Here is a 16,430-nt window from a genome sequence, read left to right as displayed (position 1 = left end):
GTTTAGGACATAACAGTTATCAACTACAGTAATTAATTATATTTTCATCTCCTTCTCCAAGACTCCAACTACCTTTTCGTTCCTTTTCATCCACCATCTTCCATACGGAATACAAGCAATTGAAATCTTGATTATGTTCTCATTTCTATCATTTATTTCTTTTACTGCTCAACTTCATCTTTATCTTCATCTCTTTCGTTGTTAGACGGATCGATCAGTTAACACAAGTTTCTATTAGATTTGGGTTTTTTCTATTAGATTAGCTCCATAGGCTGTTAGTCTTGTATATTGATCAAAGTTAACAGGCTTGGGTTTACTTTGACTAGCACAGTATTAGTTCATTTCTTCCTGTCGTCTCTGTAAATGCTCCATTTGTTGTGCTTAGCAATTCTTTTCATTCTTCCATTGATTCTCGAAAGAAACCCAACTACCAGCTATGTCTCTACCATATTTACAATTGGAGCATGTTTAATTGGTACTTGATTGATGGTGCATGCATGATGGTTTTTTCGATCTGCGATTTTTGGGCAGATTAATGGGATTTGTTTTTCCTCTTCAATTAACTATTTGATTTGTTTTCTACATATGAAATTTTTTGAAAAGGCTAGGGATGAGATAATATAAACAGAAAAAGAAAAGAAGAAAATAAATAACCCAGTGTAAGTCACGCGCTGCAAATAATGAAATCCGGCCACAAAATAGGCGCAACCGTCGCCTGTTTCTTTTTTTAATACCTTATAGTGGCTAAATGATTTTTATATACCGATGTGGTAAAGACCGTTCTTTTTTTATACCAATTTGGTAATTTGGCCCATTTTCCTTCGGCGTTAGTTGTTTAACTTTTACTCCCTCTGTCCCTTAATACTTGACCGGTTTTGATCAGACACGCTTTTCAATGCATAACTTTAACCACCTATTTTTTTTAACTACATATTATAAGAACTTATAAAAATATTAATATTTTGAAAATATATATTAAGATGAAGCCAACAATATATTATATACTAACATTTATTTTTATATAATAGAAATAAAATAGGGTCAAAGTGAATTATGTGAATATTGCAAAAAGTCAAACTGGGTTAAATATTAAGGGACGGAAAGAGTAGTAAAAACTAGGGTAAACATTATATATTTCCTAATTCCTACTCCCGATTATTTTTCTTGTGGTTTAACGTAGGTTTGATGAACGCTAATAGTGTCCTATATTAAGTGTACATATAGAAGAACAAGATTCGACATTTGGCTTAATGTGTTCAAAATGGCTTTTGTATATTGATAAGTATGATAATGTTTCAGGTTGATCTATTGAAGCAAAACCTTCGCTTTCATGATGCATTCAATTATAAAGAGGAGAGTGATCTTAAGTTGTCTCTCAAAAGGTCAGATATAAATTAAGAAATACGTAGAACGGTAGAAGTATTAGTTGGTAGTTTTATCAATTGTCTGTTGGTTCAGTGGTGATTGGGGCTGAACTTGGTAGGGAGAACTCGTGTTCGATCCCCCGCAACAACTGTTATAACGGATGCAAAGAAAGATAAAATAACGTAATTAAAGAACGCAGAGATTTAACGTGGTTTACTAACAAAGTGTTAGCTACGTCCATAGGCAGAGGGGAGGAAAGTTTTATTGATCTTGAGGAATACAGATTACAGAATACGGCTAGGTTATCACCTAAAGAGTTTATATACTACTCTCTAGACAGATGCGGAAAAGCCCAGAAAATAGGCCCAAAACAGATAACCGCGAGATCCCCGTGCTGGGGCGTTGCAGTAAGGGGCTTGACCGATTCAAGGCATTATCTAACAAATCTCCACCTTGACTTGAATCCTCTCGCAAATAACAGATGTACCAGATGCACCATTATAATGCCAGATGTACCAGAAACTCCTCTGCCTCAGATTTTGCCCCCAAAAGGGCAATCAACAACTCCTAACATTTAGCAAGTTCAAACAGTGTTGAAACTTGCTATGTGGAACCGGCTTGGTGAACATATCAGCTGGGTTATCAGCAGTACCCACTTTGTTCACCTTAATTCTCTTCTCACTTCTCAGAAAATGATACCTTGCATCGATGTGCTTAGTCCTCTCATGATGTACTTGATCCTTAGCTAAACAGATTGCACTGAGACTGTCACAGTACACTATAGCCTGATCATGATGTAGACCAAAATCACTGACCAACCCTTTCAACCATATTCCCTCTTTTGCTGCTTCTGTCAATGCCATGTACTCTGCTTCTGTAGTAGACAAAGTCACCGTAGGTTGCAAAGTAGCATTCCAACTGACAACTGAACCACCAAGAGTGAAAGCATAACCAGTCATAGATCTTCTACTGTCAACATCTCCAGCATAATCAGAGTCTGAAAACCCTGTCACCAAACACTCTGTATCACCTCCATAAATGAGACCAACATCAGATGTACCTTTTAGGTACCAAAAAATCCTCTTCACGGCTTGCCAATTGCTCCTTTCCAGGTTCACTCATGAACCTACTAACAACACTAACAGACTGTGCTAGATTAGTTCTAGTGCAGACCATTGCATACATCAAGCTTCCTACTGCACTAGCATAGGGAACTCGAGACATGTACTCCTTCTCCTCAGCAGACTTAGGTGCAAAAGCAACAGACAGATGTGCATTTGCAGCACTAGGAGTATCTATGGGCTTTGCTGTAGACATGCCAAATCTTGACAAAATCTTCTGAATGTATCCCTTTTGTGATAAGAAGAGCTTCTTTTTGCTTCTATCCCGATAAACCTCAATCCCCAGAATTTTCCGAGCCGCACCCAAATCCTTCATCTCAAACTCAGCACTAAGGAGATCCTTCAACTTCTGAACATTAGACTTGTTCTCTGCAGCTAACAACATATCATCTACATACAGGACCAGATAAATCAATGAACCATTTGCTGCCTTGCTATAGTAAACACAACAATCATACGGACTCCTGGTGTAGCCAATCTCTATCATATAGCTGTCGAATTTCTTATACCACTGCCTCGGAGACTGCTTTAGTCCATACAAGGACTTCTTCAACTTGCAAACATATTCTTCCTTACCAGGAACCTGAAAACCATCTGGCTGAGTCATGTATATCTCCTCTTCCAACTCTCCATGCAGAAAAGTTGTCTTCACATCTAGTTGTTCAAGCTTCAGATCCTGATGTGCAACTATTGCTAGTAGCACCCTGTGGAAGTGTGTCTGACCACTGGAGAAAAAATCTCATTGTAGTCTACTCCCTCTCTCTGAGTGAACCCTCTAGCTAATACTCGAGCTTTATACTTGATACCCTCAACTGATGTTTCTCCTTCCTTCTTCTTGTAGACCCATTTACAAGTGACGATCTTTCTGTCTCGAGGTCTCTTGGTTAATTCCCAAGTCTGATTCTTATGAAGTGACTCCATCTCATCCCCCATTGCAGCAAGCCATTGGTTAGACTCAATACATGTAACTGCTTCTTTGTAGGTGGATGGTTCATCAGGGTTAGGATCCACCTCTTCAGCAACCTGTAGTGCATAGGCCACCATATCTTCAAAACCATATCTCTTGGGAGGCATCCCATAATTAGCTCTCTTTGATCGATCAAGAGCCAAACTGTGCTGATTCGTTACTGGTAATGAAGAACCTGATGGTTCTGATTCTGACTGTGGTTGTTGTGGTCCACTCTCATCTAGAGTGACTTGCTGCTCCACCTGTTTCTCAACACTACCACTTTCTGACACAACAATAGACTTCACAGTAGGGTTAAACATAGAATTTTCATTAAAGACTACATTTCTACTTAGTATAACCCTCTTTTCAGATGGAGACCGGATTCTATACCCTTTAACCCCATCCCCATAACCTACAAATACTCCCTTTTTAGCTCGTGGCTCTAATTTACCCTCATTTACATGATAATAAACAGTACAACCAAAAGCTCTTAAACTAGAGTAATCAGCAGGCTTACCAGACCACACCTCAATAGGGGTTTTGAGATGTATACCCGTGTGAGGTCCACGATTGATCAGATAACAAGCTGTACTAACCGCTTCTGCCCAAAATCTTCTAGTTAGTCCAGCATTAGAAAGCATGCACCTAGCTCTCTCCAGAAGTGTCTGATTCATACGTTCTGCTACACCATTTTGCTGTGGTGTATCCCTGACTGTATGATGCCTAGCAATCCCTTCATTCTTGCAGAACTCATCGAACTCAGACCAACAAAATTCCAGACCATTATCAGTTCCCAGCCTTTTGATCTTCTTCCCTGTTTGATTCTCCACTAATGCCTTCCACTGTCTGAAATTCTTAAAAGTTTCACTTTTATGCTTCATAATGAACACCCAAGTCATCCTTGAGAAATCATCAATCATTGACACAAAATATCTGTGACCCCCTAAAGACTCCACCCGGGAAAACAATCAGAATGGATGTAATCAAGTGTGCCTTTTATTCTGTGTACACCTTTAGGGAACTTGCTGCGATGTAGTTTCCCAAAAATACAATGTTCACAGAATTCAAGATCCGTGACCTTGTGACCACAAAGAAGATCCGCTTTTGACAGAATTTGCATCCCTCTTGCACTCATGAGACCAAGTCTCATATGCCATAACTTGTTCATGTTCTCCTTATCAATCTCCGAGGATGCAACAGCAACAGAACCTGATAACGTAGATCCTTGAAGTAAATACAAGGTACCACGTTTTACACCTTTCAGAACCACATTCGAACCCTTGCAGACATGTAGAACTCCACCTTCACCCTGAAAACTGAAACCCTTGTTGTCTAACATACTCAAAGATATCAGATTCTTTGTCATAAGTGTAACATGCCTAACATCATTCAATGTGCAGAATTTACCATCATGTGTCCGAATTTTAATTGAGCCTACTCCAACCGCCTTACAAATAAAACTATTAGCCATAGAAATATTGCCACCGTCTACTTGCTCGTAGGTTGTAAACCACTCCCTGCGCGGACATATATGGTAAGACGCTCCAGAATCAAGGATCCACACATCATTGTGATGCGTGTGCTCATCAGCAACTAGAGCAATATCCTCTTCAGAATTGGTATCAGCTACCGCAGCAGTACCTGACGATTTATCCTGTTTCCTCTTCTTCTTGGGACAATCATATTTCCAGTGTCCCTTCTCTTTACAGTAATTACAGACATCATTAGGTTTAGGACCCTTAGAAACTAGTTTCTTGAATTTCTTCTTCCCCGAATTTCCATGCCCATAACTCCCACTGGCTACTAACCCAGAAGCCTGATTATCTGTACATGTACCAGTCGCCTTATGGCGCAACTCTCTAGTATGGAGGGACGATCTAACCTCCTCTAGAGAAATAGTATCTCTACCAACAATAAACGATTGCACGAAATTTTCATACGATAATGGTAAAGAAACTAACAGAATTAAAGCAGCATCCTCATCTTCAATTTTAACATCAATATTACGCAATTCTAATAAAATTGTGTTTAATTGATCTAAGTGATCTCGGAGAGGCATACCTTCCTGCATTCGCAGACTGAACAGACGTTGCTTCAGAAGCAACTTATTGGTTAAGGACTTCGTCATATACAGACTCTCGAGCTTAACCCACAGACCTTGCGCGGTTTCCTCCTCCGCGACCTTGGTGATGATATCGTCAGCAAGACACAACAAAATCATCGAGTGTGCCTTCTCCTCCAGAACGGCCATCTCATCGGTGATTGGGTCTGCCGACTTCCTAGCAAGTGGCGCCCACAGCCCTTGTTGTTTCAACAAGGCTCGCATCTTGATTCGCCATAAACTGAAACTATTACTCCCGGTAAATTTCTCGACCTTCACGTTAATACTAGACATCTTTCTCCAAGAAATTTCAAACCCTAGAACAGATCCGGCTCTGATACCAGTTTGTTATAACGGATGCAAAGAAAGATAAAATAACGTAATTAAAGAATGCAGAGATTTAACGTGGTTCACTAACAATGTGTTAGCTACATCCACAGGCAGAGGGGAGGAAAGTTTTATTGATCTTGAGGAATACAGATTACAGAATACGGCTAGGTTATCACCTAAAGAGTTTATATACTACTCTCTAGACAGATGCGGAAAAGCCCAGAAAATAGGCCCAAAACAGATAACCGTGTCCAAAATAACAGATACCGTAAAGTTCGGGGGCGTTGCCCCCGAACCCCCATCGAGGACCACGTTGCGTCCCCGAACCCCTAAACCAGGGGCATCGCCCCTGGACCCCGACTTGCTGACCTGGCAGCGAGATCCCCGTGTTGGGGCGTTGCAGTAAGGGGCTTGACCGATTCAAGGCATTATCTAACAACAACAATTGGGAGGGGACTGGAACCTATCCACCCAGAACTCGCCCCGAATCCGAATTAGCCTTACGGGTGAACCGGGTGCTAACACCAAAAAAATTAGTTGGTATTTTTAAAATTTCTTTAATTACTAATTGAACTATTAAGGATTATATAGGTTATTCAAAGTTTTAAAGAAAATTTACGAACAATTACCTTTTAGTTTATCAGTTTATTAATCTTTGATTTTCTTTCTGTAAACAACTACCGTAAATTATGCTTTTGTGTTGGAAACGCTACTACTTTACATTTTTCACATTTTAAAATTAAGACATTTCTCGATTTTTAACCAGATTAAGTGATTCAAAAGCACGTTTTCCATGAAATCCTTATAAATCAATGAAGATAATGAACTTTGTTTCACTTAAAACGACAAAAGAGATATGTTAGTTGTGGTAGTGTTTCTAACACAAAACATAGTTTAACGTGTTTTTTACAAAACAAAGCAAAGTAAAAGATGTTGTTCATAAAATTGGTAAACGATAAGGTAGTTGTTCAGAAAAAAAAAAATCAAATTTTAATTAGCTTACTACAAGTCTACAATACTAGCTACACAGTACTTAAAAGTGATATAATTTGGGACGACTCAAAATACAAATGTGATCCATTATACTTTCAATTCCTACGTTTAACGTTTCAAACGCAGATACTTCCCGAATGGAATCGACATCTATTTTGACAACGTGGGAGGAGAAATGCTAGAAGCAGCTGTTGCAAACATGAATCCTTTTGGTAGGGTAGTTGTTTGCGGGGTGATATCACAATACACTGATCCTGCAAGAACTACCACACTTCTTGACATGAACGACGTCGTATACAAGCGAATCACCATCCAAGGGTTCCTGACTATTGATTTCTTACAACATTTTGAAGATTTTTTAACAACATCCAAATACCTTCATGCAGGTCAAATGCAGGTGCTTGAAGATATTGCCTTTGGTTTAGAGAGCATTCCCTCGGCTTTTATCGGTCTTTTTCGCGGTCATACATTGGCAAAACGATTGTTCAAGTCGCAGCTGATTAGGAAATAATCAATCACCCTATGTTTCCTTAACTTTGTTCCCTAAAAGCAAATTCCTTATGCAAAGTTGCCATAAAATGCTTAAAAGTTACTCACTCCGTACTTTATAAAGGCTCCGTTTGTTTCAACGGAAAACTATATTTAAGGGAAAATGATTTTCCTTTGTTTGTAAAAATAACAAGAAGTGGGAATGAGATGAGAGAAAATAAAATGTAAGAGATTAGAGTGGAACATGTGACATTCCTTCTATTCAAAGTGAAAGTTGGTTTACCCATGGTTATTACAATCGCGATTCAAATCGTAGAATCTTACGATTCTACGATTCAAATTTGGTCTTACGCTTCAATTTACGATTCTACACTTTTTTCTTGACTAGCGAAAATCTGATAAATTTAAATCATGCTGAGAAGTTATTAATATATTAATATTGTTAATTATTGCTTATTATTAACAACTATATATTTCAATTATTAAGTTTTTCACCTATAATATAAGCAATTTAAACGAAAACTGAGAATAAAATATTGATTATACTTATTCATATAATCTTACGATTCTACGATTCGACTCTAAGAGTCCCTTCCATTCAAAAGTAAAATCCTGATTTTGACAAGCTTGGGTTTACCCATAGAGAAAGTTGTTTTCTACCTTTTGAAAAAATCTTTTCCACCCTTAACAACATAAACAAAGGAAAATGGAAAAATCATTTTCCGAGAAAGTGTTTTTGTCAAAACAAACGGAGCCTAAATGGGAGTTGGAGAAGGCGGATATCATACATGTGTGGCAACACACATATCACCCCCACAACATAAAAAAAAAACACACCCCACAACATGAAAAAACAAGGGAAAAGGTAATAGATAAAGACAAAATACAACAATTACAATAGAAAAATAAGAGAGAGAAAGAGAAAAAAAGTAGAGAGAGAATGAGAAAAAAAGTAGAGAGAAAAAATAACATTTTTTAAAAGGAAAATTTGGTAATATTAATCCAATCTTTGACCGATTTGCTTTTGTTAATCCCACCTACGACATAGTTTTTAATAATCTCACCTTTACTACCCAACAACTTTTATTGGAATTAAGTGGCCGGTAACTTGTAAAAAAGTCAACGAGATGATAATGATGACTGGATATATTGAGGAAGAAGAAGGAGAAAAGTACTTCCACGTAGGGACATATTATCGCCTATAACAGGTTTATGACATGTCGTGCCCAATAAAAGTCGTTGGGTAGGTTTATGACATATTTTTAGATTCGTGTCAATATATATTTTCGGAATATCAACTTTTTATAATTTTTACGCGTGTAGAACTAGATTTATTTACGTTTTAAGTCGTGTATTGGAGATTGTGAAAAGGCAAATAGAGCAATATTTCATGGAAGGAAGAAGTATTATGGAAGTACACTTACAAGTTATCAACAACTCTACAATAACTAAAGCAATGTTATGTTATACTCATTTCGTCCCAAAATTCTCGTACTGGTTTGACCGTCACATATTTTAAGGCAATTTAGTTGACTTACTCCCTCCGTCCCAAATTAGTTGTTGACTTTCCTTTTTCATTTGTCCCAAATTAGTTGTTACACTTCTAAATTAGAATATTGTCTCTCTTTTCCAACTAATTTTTTGTCCACACACTCTCTTTCATTCAATTAAAAAAAGTGCTCCACTTATCACATCTATTTTTCCAATAAAATAACAATTGATAACCAAACAATCACTTATCACCTAAAACTTTGTGCAAAGGTAAGTGTAACGAGTAATTTATGACGGATTGAGTATTATTTAATTGGGTGATGATAAAGGTCGCAAGTTGCGACAACATTTAGTTGTCGCAATCTTACGTGTCGGAGTTTAATTGGTACATACAGGCGGCATATAGGCTATGCGTCATTATAATATTTTTACTATCGTAACATGTATAATGTTATCAACTTATCATTGTGACACGGCTTAAAGGTCGCTTGTTGCGACATTTATCATTTTGTATTTAATTAGGTGATAGTTGATATTGAGTATTTTTTTTAATATAGTTAGTGGGAAATGTGTCAACTTTTTGAGGTGGTGGGGGTGGGGTAATTTTTTAAAATGTTTTTTTTAGATTGAAGGAATACAAGTGCGACCTTATGTAAGTGAGAGAAACAATATAAAATTAGAAGAAAAAAAAAACTATTTACAGAAATTGTGCAAATATTCCGATACGACTTTATAAGGAAAATAGTGCGAGTATTCCGAGACGGAAGAAATACACATTTTACTTACACCTTGTTCAAGAAATTGAAATAATTTCAACTAAGATAAGATAAAAACCACCAAATTTAAAAAGAAGCAAAAAGAAAAATATGACATTCTTTAACTGTTATACCCGAAATAAGGATGTAAACTTACCCACTAGCTTTGATTTGTAAAGTTTTTTTTTTAACGCACAAAAGGAGATTATATATTACACATTATAACAAATTGTGTCTTACAAAAGTGGGCGATACCCAAAAACTTGCAGCCCAACAAGGACCTAGATTATGCAAAGCTAATATATTACAAGACCAAAATGCCAAAAGTATGCTCCCCCAATGACAAGTTTGCCTATAAACCTTCACGCTCATGTAAACATCCAAACTTTGGGGAAGAAGATCCATGAGGGAATTACCCCAGATCCACCACCTCCTTCTCCTTGTCCACAGTTGGCTCCTTCCTATTAAGATTTGCAGTGCTAGTGGTGACTGTTATGGCGATTGTTCCAAACATTATCTGTGTTGTGACTATCCCAGGAGCATTAGATGAACCTGATGCTGTTGTATTACTCGTTTGTCCTCCTTCTTGATTAGTGGCTGCTGCTGCTTCCTGGGTGAAGTTCCTTTGATTCTGCAGGCCCTCAATATCTCCCTGATATGCCAAAGTAGTGAACGGAGGTGGGTTCAAAAACATTTTGTGACCCACATCCATACCTATTGCGTATTGAGCAAGACAATGTGAGACCTTATTTTCACTCCTTGGAATATGCTTGAATTCAATGGACTTGAAACGGCTCATCAGGCATGCTACATCATTAAGCACTGGTGAGAGCTCATGATGATAAGAATCATCCAGACCTCCCAACAATTTTGTGAGAATCTCAGCATCAGTTTCCAACTCCAAATTCTGTATGTCATAATTTATTGCCATAGTCAACCCTTCCCTGATTGCATACAGCTCCGCTGCTAGTGGAGTAAGAGCATTATACTTGCTGGAAAATCCCATGTACCAATTTCCAGTGACCCCCCTAAACACCCCACCTCCCCCAGCTTCATTTCGTGCCTTCCAGCTACCATCAACATTTAGTTTTAAGTAATCATAAGCTGGAGGGAACCAAGAAAGCTTGGGAGTTTTGGCAGGTTCCTTCCCTTTTCCCTGGAGAATGTGGGCAGTAGAAGTATAATCCATAAACAAAGTATTAAAAATTGAAAATGGTTTTAACATTTTAAACTCAAATACAGCAACATTCCTGGCCTTCCATAAGTGCCACAAAACAACTGAGAACAATGTTTTCCACTCATGTTTTTGCTGAATGTTATAGTGTAGGCAATCAGTCCAGGTTGAATTAAAAAAGATATGAAGATCAATGAAAGATGACCAGCCTACTCTTTGGAAAATATAATTTCAAATTATGGATGATTCTCCACAATCTCTAAACAAATGCAAATGACTCTCATGAGTGACTTGACACCTAACACAAATTGGTGAGATGAAATCAAGCATGTAAGAGAGTTTCTGGGCAACTAGGAGGATTTCATGAAAGCAATTCCAGATTAGCATTTTGTATTTAAAGGGTGCTTTAATCTTCCATAACTGTTTCCACTTATTATTAAGAGTAGTAGGAGAATTATTAAGAGTAGTGGGATCCAGCAAAACATACGCTGATTTAATGGTGAATTTTCCGTCCTTAGTGGGACTCCATCGAATATAATCTTCCATATCAATGTTTTTGGAGAGGGGCATGCTTAAAATCAAATCACAAATAGAAGAAGGAATATAAGGTTTAATCCTATCCAAACTCCAACTCCCGTTTTTTATAATATCTTTAACAAACCAGTGACTAATGGAATCCGGAATATCCCGATTAATTAACTTATAGAGAGGAGCCGACCCCACCCAATGATGAAACCACAAGGAAGTCGACTTCTCGTTGCCTATGCCTATAATAAGTCCTTTTTGTAACAATGGTCTTCCTTTAAGGATGTCCTTCCACATTGGTGATTGTTGGGACCCCGGAATGCAATCAAGGAAATTTGTTTTCTTTAAATACTTGTCCTTAAAAATTTGCACCCAAAGTTTATTCGGAGAGGTGAGCATCTTCCATCCTAATTTAGCCATGAACGTCATGTTCCAATCCCGTAAATTTTTTATTCCCAAACCCCCTTGACCCATTGGTTTCGTGATAGTGGACCATGCAACTCTAGCAATATATCTACTCCTATCCACAGAAATTTCCTAGTTCCTTTTTCAATAATATTAAGAACCCTAACAGGCAATAAGTTAGTTTGCATAGAATAAATAGGGTAAGTGTTCAAAGTCGACTTAATAAGGGTACATCTTCCCGCCATATTTAGCAATTTAGCCTGCCATCCTCGAATTTTAGCTAAGGTTTTGTCCAAAAGACCCATGAAATTCGCAATCTTTAACTTATGTGGCCTAATGTCGACCCCTAAATATTTCCCAAAAGTAGTAGACTGCTTAAAACCATAAAGGGAAGATACGGAATTTCGAACAACATGACTCATATGAACTGGGAAAATTAGCGAAGATTTTTTCATGTTTATTTGAAGACCCGACACCTCACTAAACTTATTAAGAACAGACATAATACTATGCATATTATCTACTGTAGCAGAACCAAATAAAAACACGTCATCTGCGTAAAAAACGTGCGACAAGTTAATATTCCTTGAGACTTTCAAAGGTTTCCAATTTCCATTGCCAACCTCTCTTTCAATAATAGTAGACAACCGATCTAAGCATAAGACAAAAATGTACGATGAAAGGGGGTCCCCTTGTCGTATTCCCCTAGTGGGAGAAAACGTCGAAGTAATCTCCCCATTCCATAGCACTGTAATATTAGGCGAACAAATACAACTTAAAATAAGCTTAATTAAATTCTCCGGGAGTTTGAAAAACACAAGAGTGTCTCGGATGAAACTCCATTCCAAACTATCATAGGCTTTTGTTAAGTCCAATTTTAAGGCCATAATCCTTTTCCCTTTCCTATATTTATGAAACATATGGGCTATTTCTTTAACGACGATAACATTATCCTCGATACCCCGTCCCTTAATGAAACTCGACTGAAGGGGGCTAATGATTCTAGAAAGAATAGGTCAAATTCTACTTGTAACAATTTTAGTAATAAGTTTGTAAATAGTGTTACATAAGCCAATCGGTCTGAAATCCGACATTGTCTCCGGGACTTCCACCTTAGGAATTAAAGTGATATAAGAATCATTAATTTGAGCTGGAACACAACCTTTTTCGAAACAGTCAGTGCAAAATTGAGTGATGCTTTGACCCAAATCAGCCCAATATTTTTGAAAGAATACTGGTTGAATCCCATCTGGGCCAGGGCACTTAATTGGGTCCATTGAAAACAAGTTGGTCTTAACTTCTTGCATAGTGATGGGCTGGCTAAGCAGGTGCAGATCGTTAGTGGTCAAATAAAGAGAACTGAAACCCATAACCTCCCTACTTCTAGCACTCTTCCTAGTTTTGAAAATGTTATCGAAAAAAGAAACCGCCAAATTTCTTAGCTCCTCTGTTTTTGTAACCCAATTCCCATCCTCATTCTTCAGTGCGAAAATCTTGCCTCTAGATTAACATATGGAAATATCTAGTGTTGTAATCCCCAAATTTCCTCCAATTTATCCCCGCCTTTTGAGCCCAAATCAGCCGTTCTTTCTTGTAAATACTCTCTAATTCCTTAAGCAACTTTTTTTCTAAATGAAACAGGAAAGAGCTATGTTTTTGAGCTAAAGCAAGTTGAATCCCATTAATCCTCGCTAGAAGCCACTTTCTTTGATTTATTAAGTTTCAAAAAATGTTATGATTCCAATTCTTAATGTTTTGATTAAAAGAGAGTCGCCCTAACAGGAAATCATGCCTATTATTAATCCAATTATTCACAAAAAATTCATGAAACAGAGGATGCTCAAGCCAAACTTCTTTACATCGAAAAGGAAAAGGCCCCCTAACAAACTCATTATTCAACGAGATAATTAAAGGACAGTGATCAGAATGAGTTCGAGGGAGATGATGTACCTGAGTGTGAGGGAAAGCTTGCATCCATGGAGAAGTATCCATAGCACGATCCAACCTTTCACGAATGAGACCAAGACCCTCCCTTGAATTTGTCCAAGTGTAAGGGAAACCTGTTAGGTTATGATACATATGACAATTCATAAATCATGCGGAAAAACCATTTAGCCAGGAAAACATATTATTTACACATAATCATTTAGCATAGTTTAGATGCATACTCTTTGTTGCGTGCCTTCCCTAGCTGCACCCGAACCGAACAAGAACAAGTCTTTAGGACTCCAAGTGTCGTCCCTCCGTAGATAGTCCACAGTACGTCCGGATCCGCCTTAAGATTGACCAACTAGAATCGCCCTTAAGGTACTAAAGATTTCGGCACTTTTGAGCAAGGAATGTGTCTGATTTTTTCTCTCAAAAACTCACTTTTGAATACTTGAAAACTTGTTATAAATTGTGAACCCAGGCCACATATTTATAGGGGTATGGAAAGAGAATTGGAATCGAATTAGGATACGAATTAATTAAATTAGAATCACAATAAAACTCTTATTTAATTAATTTATCAAATAGAATTAGGAATTTAATCATTAAACGAATCCTGTACGTTTTAGGTTTCGTATGTGAACACAAACACCCACGCACGCACAGCAGCCCACGAGGGGCGCCATGCGCGCGCGCGCACAGCCCGAGCATCGCAGCCCACGACTGCCGCAACCTTGGGCGCGCGCTGGGCCTGCCTTGCAGTGGGCCTGGCGCAGCCTTGGGCTGGCGTGTTGTGGCGCGCGTTTCCCTTGCTGGACGTGGGCCTGGCTTCGTGCTGGGCCTTCGTCTAGCAAGCTCGTCCGATGCTAATTCGTACGACGCGCTTCCGATTAATTTTCCGATTCCGGAATTTATTTCCGATACGAACAATATTTAACATTTCGGATTCCGAAATTAATTTCCGTTTCGAACAAATATTTAATATTTCCGTTTCCGGAATTATTTTCCGATTCCGATAATATTTCCGATTCAGACAATATTTCCGTTTCCGGCAATATTTCCGATTCCGGCAATATTTCCATTTCCGATAATATTTTCCGATACGTACCATGTTTCCGTTTCCGGCAACATCTACGACTTGGATAATATTAATATTTCCGATATGATCCATATTTCCGTTTCCGGCAATATCATCGTTTCCGGAGTATTCATTTCTTGCCTGTGACGATCTCAGCTCCCACTGAAACCAAGATCCGTCGATTCCGAATATCCATAGATGGAGTATTTAATGCCATTAAATACTTGATCCGTTTACGTACTATTTGTGTGACCCTACGGGTTCAGTCAAGAGTAAGCTGTGGATTAATATCATTAATTCCACTTGAACTGAAGCGGCCTCTAGCTAGGCATTCAGCTCACTTGATCTCACTGAATTATTAACTTGTTAATTAATACTGAACCGCATTTATTAGACTTAACATTGAATGCATACTTGGACCAAGGGCATTATTTCCTTCAAAACCATTGTAACCCAGATCAACAAGACCAGCTGCATCAATGAAGTTGTTCAAATCCTTGCACTGAGTTGGTCTGAACGGTCTACCACCCATCTTCTCCGCTTGCGTTGTAACTTCATTCATATCTCCAACCACCAGCCATGGTGTTTCTGGTGGTGGTAAGGCCGCCTGATTATCTCTCCAGAATTGGTGTCTCGCCCCTGGTGTACTTGGTGCATGCATTCCAGTTATAAAAACTTCTGGTTTTACGTTTTTGAAGTGAAACAGAGCATGAAATTGATTTGTGTCAGCTGTAAACATCACCAAATCAACCGTATTCTTCCAAAAGACCCAAATACCTCCCCTCCTCTCCGTTGGTGAAACGACCTTATACCCATCAAAACGGAGTTGATACATGATCTCACGGGCTCTATGATCATCACTTTTAGTTTCCAAAAGGATCAAAATCGAAGGACGTTGATCATCCAAAATTCCCCAAACATGAGGAATGAAGTCATCTCTCGACGCTCCCCGAACATTCCATAAACAGATCTTCATATTTAAACTTGGTAAAGGTTTTCTAGCCAAACACTAGACACATCATTTGTTCCCGCTCCCGGTGGACGGAAGTATTCCTCCCAATCCCTCCAGTGCTCCGACACTCCCATCATTCCCACATCCTCCAATCTTATCGGAGTTACATAAGTTAACACCTTCCTTGGGTCGAGTAGTTTTTGGTAATACCTCCCCTGCACCTGAACCCCGACCACTTCTCTCTGAGATACGTACGTCACTGTATGGAGATTTTCCAACCCCATGTCTTGTCCTTGAGTTTCGAACTGCAAGGGACGAATCTCTTCTTCGCTTGGGACCCTGGGAATAAGGTGTGGCCTCATGTTGATCGGGTTGAAGTCCGGCGACGCTCCTGTTAATGGTAAGTGAAGCATCTCCGGCGGAAGAATAACCGGTTTCTAACTCTCCTCCCCCCTGGTCTTTTGCTGTAGTGAGTGTGCTAATGCAATTGCTTGCCTGTCCACCTCCAACAGCCTTGGACCCCTCATCGTCGTGCATGCAAGTGTCTCCGCTATTTCCGGGAAAAATTCCAAAGTTTGTTGTGGTGGTAACTGACAATTCACTTGCTGTATCTCCTCCTGAGCCGAGATCCCCCCCCCTTGCATTGCTCAAGAACTGAGGTCCTCTCTGAATCCATTGTCTTCTGCCCCTTCGATAAAACGGTTTCTGATTCTGTTGGCTCGACATGCAATTGGATATCGGTTTCTGATTCTGTTGGCTCAATAATGTTCCTT

The 16,430-nt window shown here is 38.7% G+C and overlaps 1 pseudogene; it reads left to right on the top strand.

Annotated features, from left to right (window-relative positions):
- LOC110795024 (NADP-dependent alkenal double bond reductase P2-like) overlaps positions 1–7,363 on the top strand; it is a 74,791-nt pseudogene extending 67,428 nt beyond the window's left edge.
- The last annotated feature ends 9,067 nt before the right edge of the window (positions 7,364–16,430 follow it).

The sequence above is a fragment of the Spinacia oleracea genome, chromosome 2 (genome assembly GCF_020520425.1).
Source record: "Spinacia oleracea cultivar Varoflay chromosome 2, BTI_SOV_V1, whole genome shotgun sequence".
Taxonomy (NCBI): Eukaryota; Viridiplantae; Streptophyta; class Magnoliopsida; order Caryophyllales; family Amaranthaceae; genus Spinacia; species Spinacia oleracea.
This window is presented reverse-complemented; position numbering and strand designations above follow the sequence as displayed.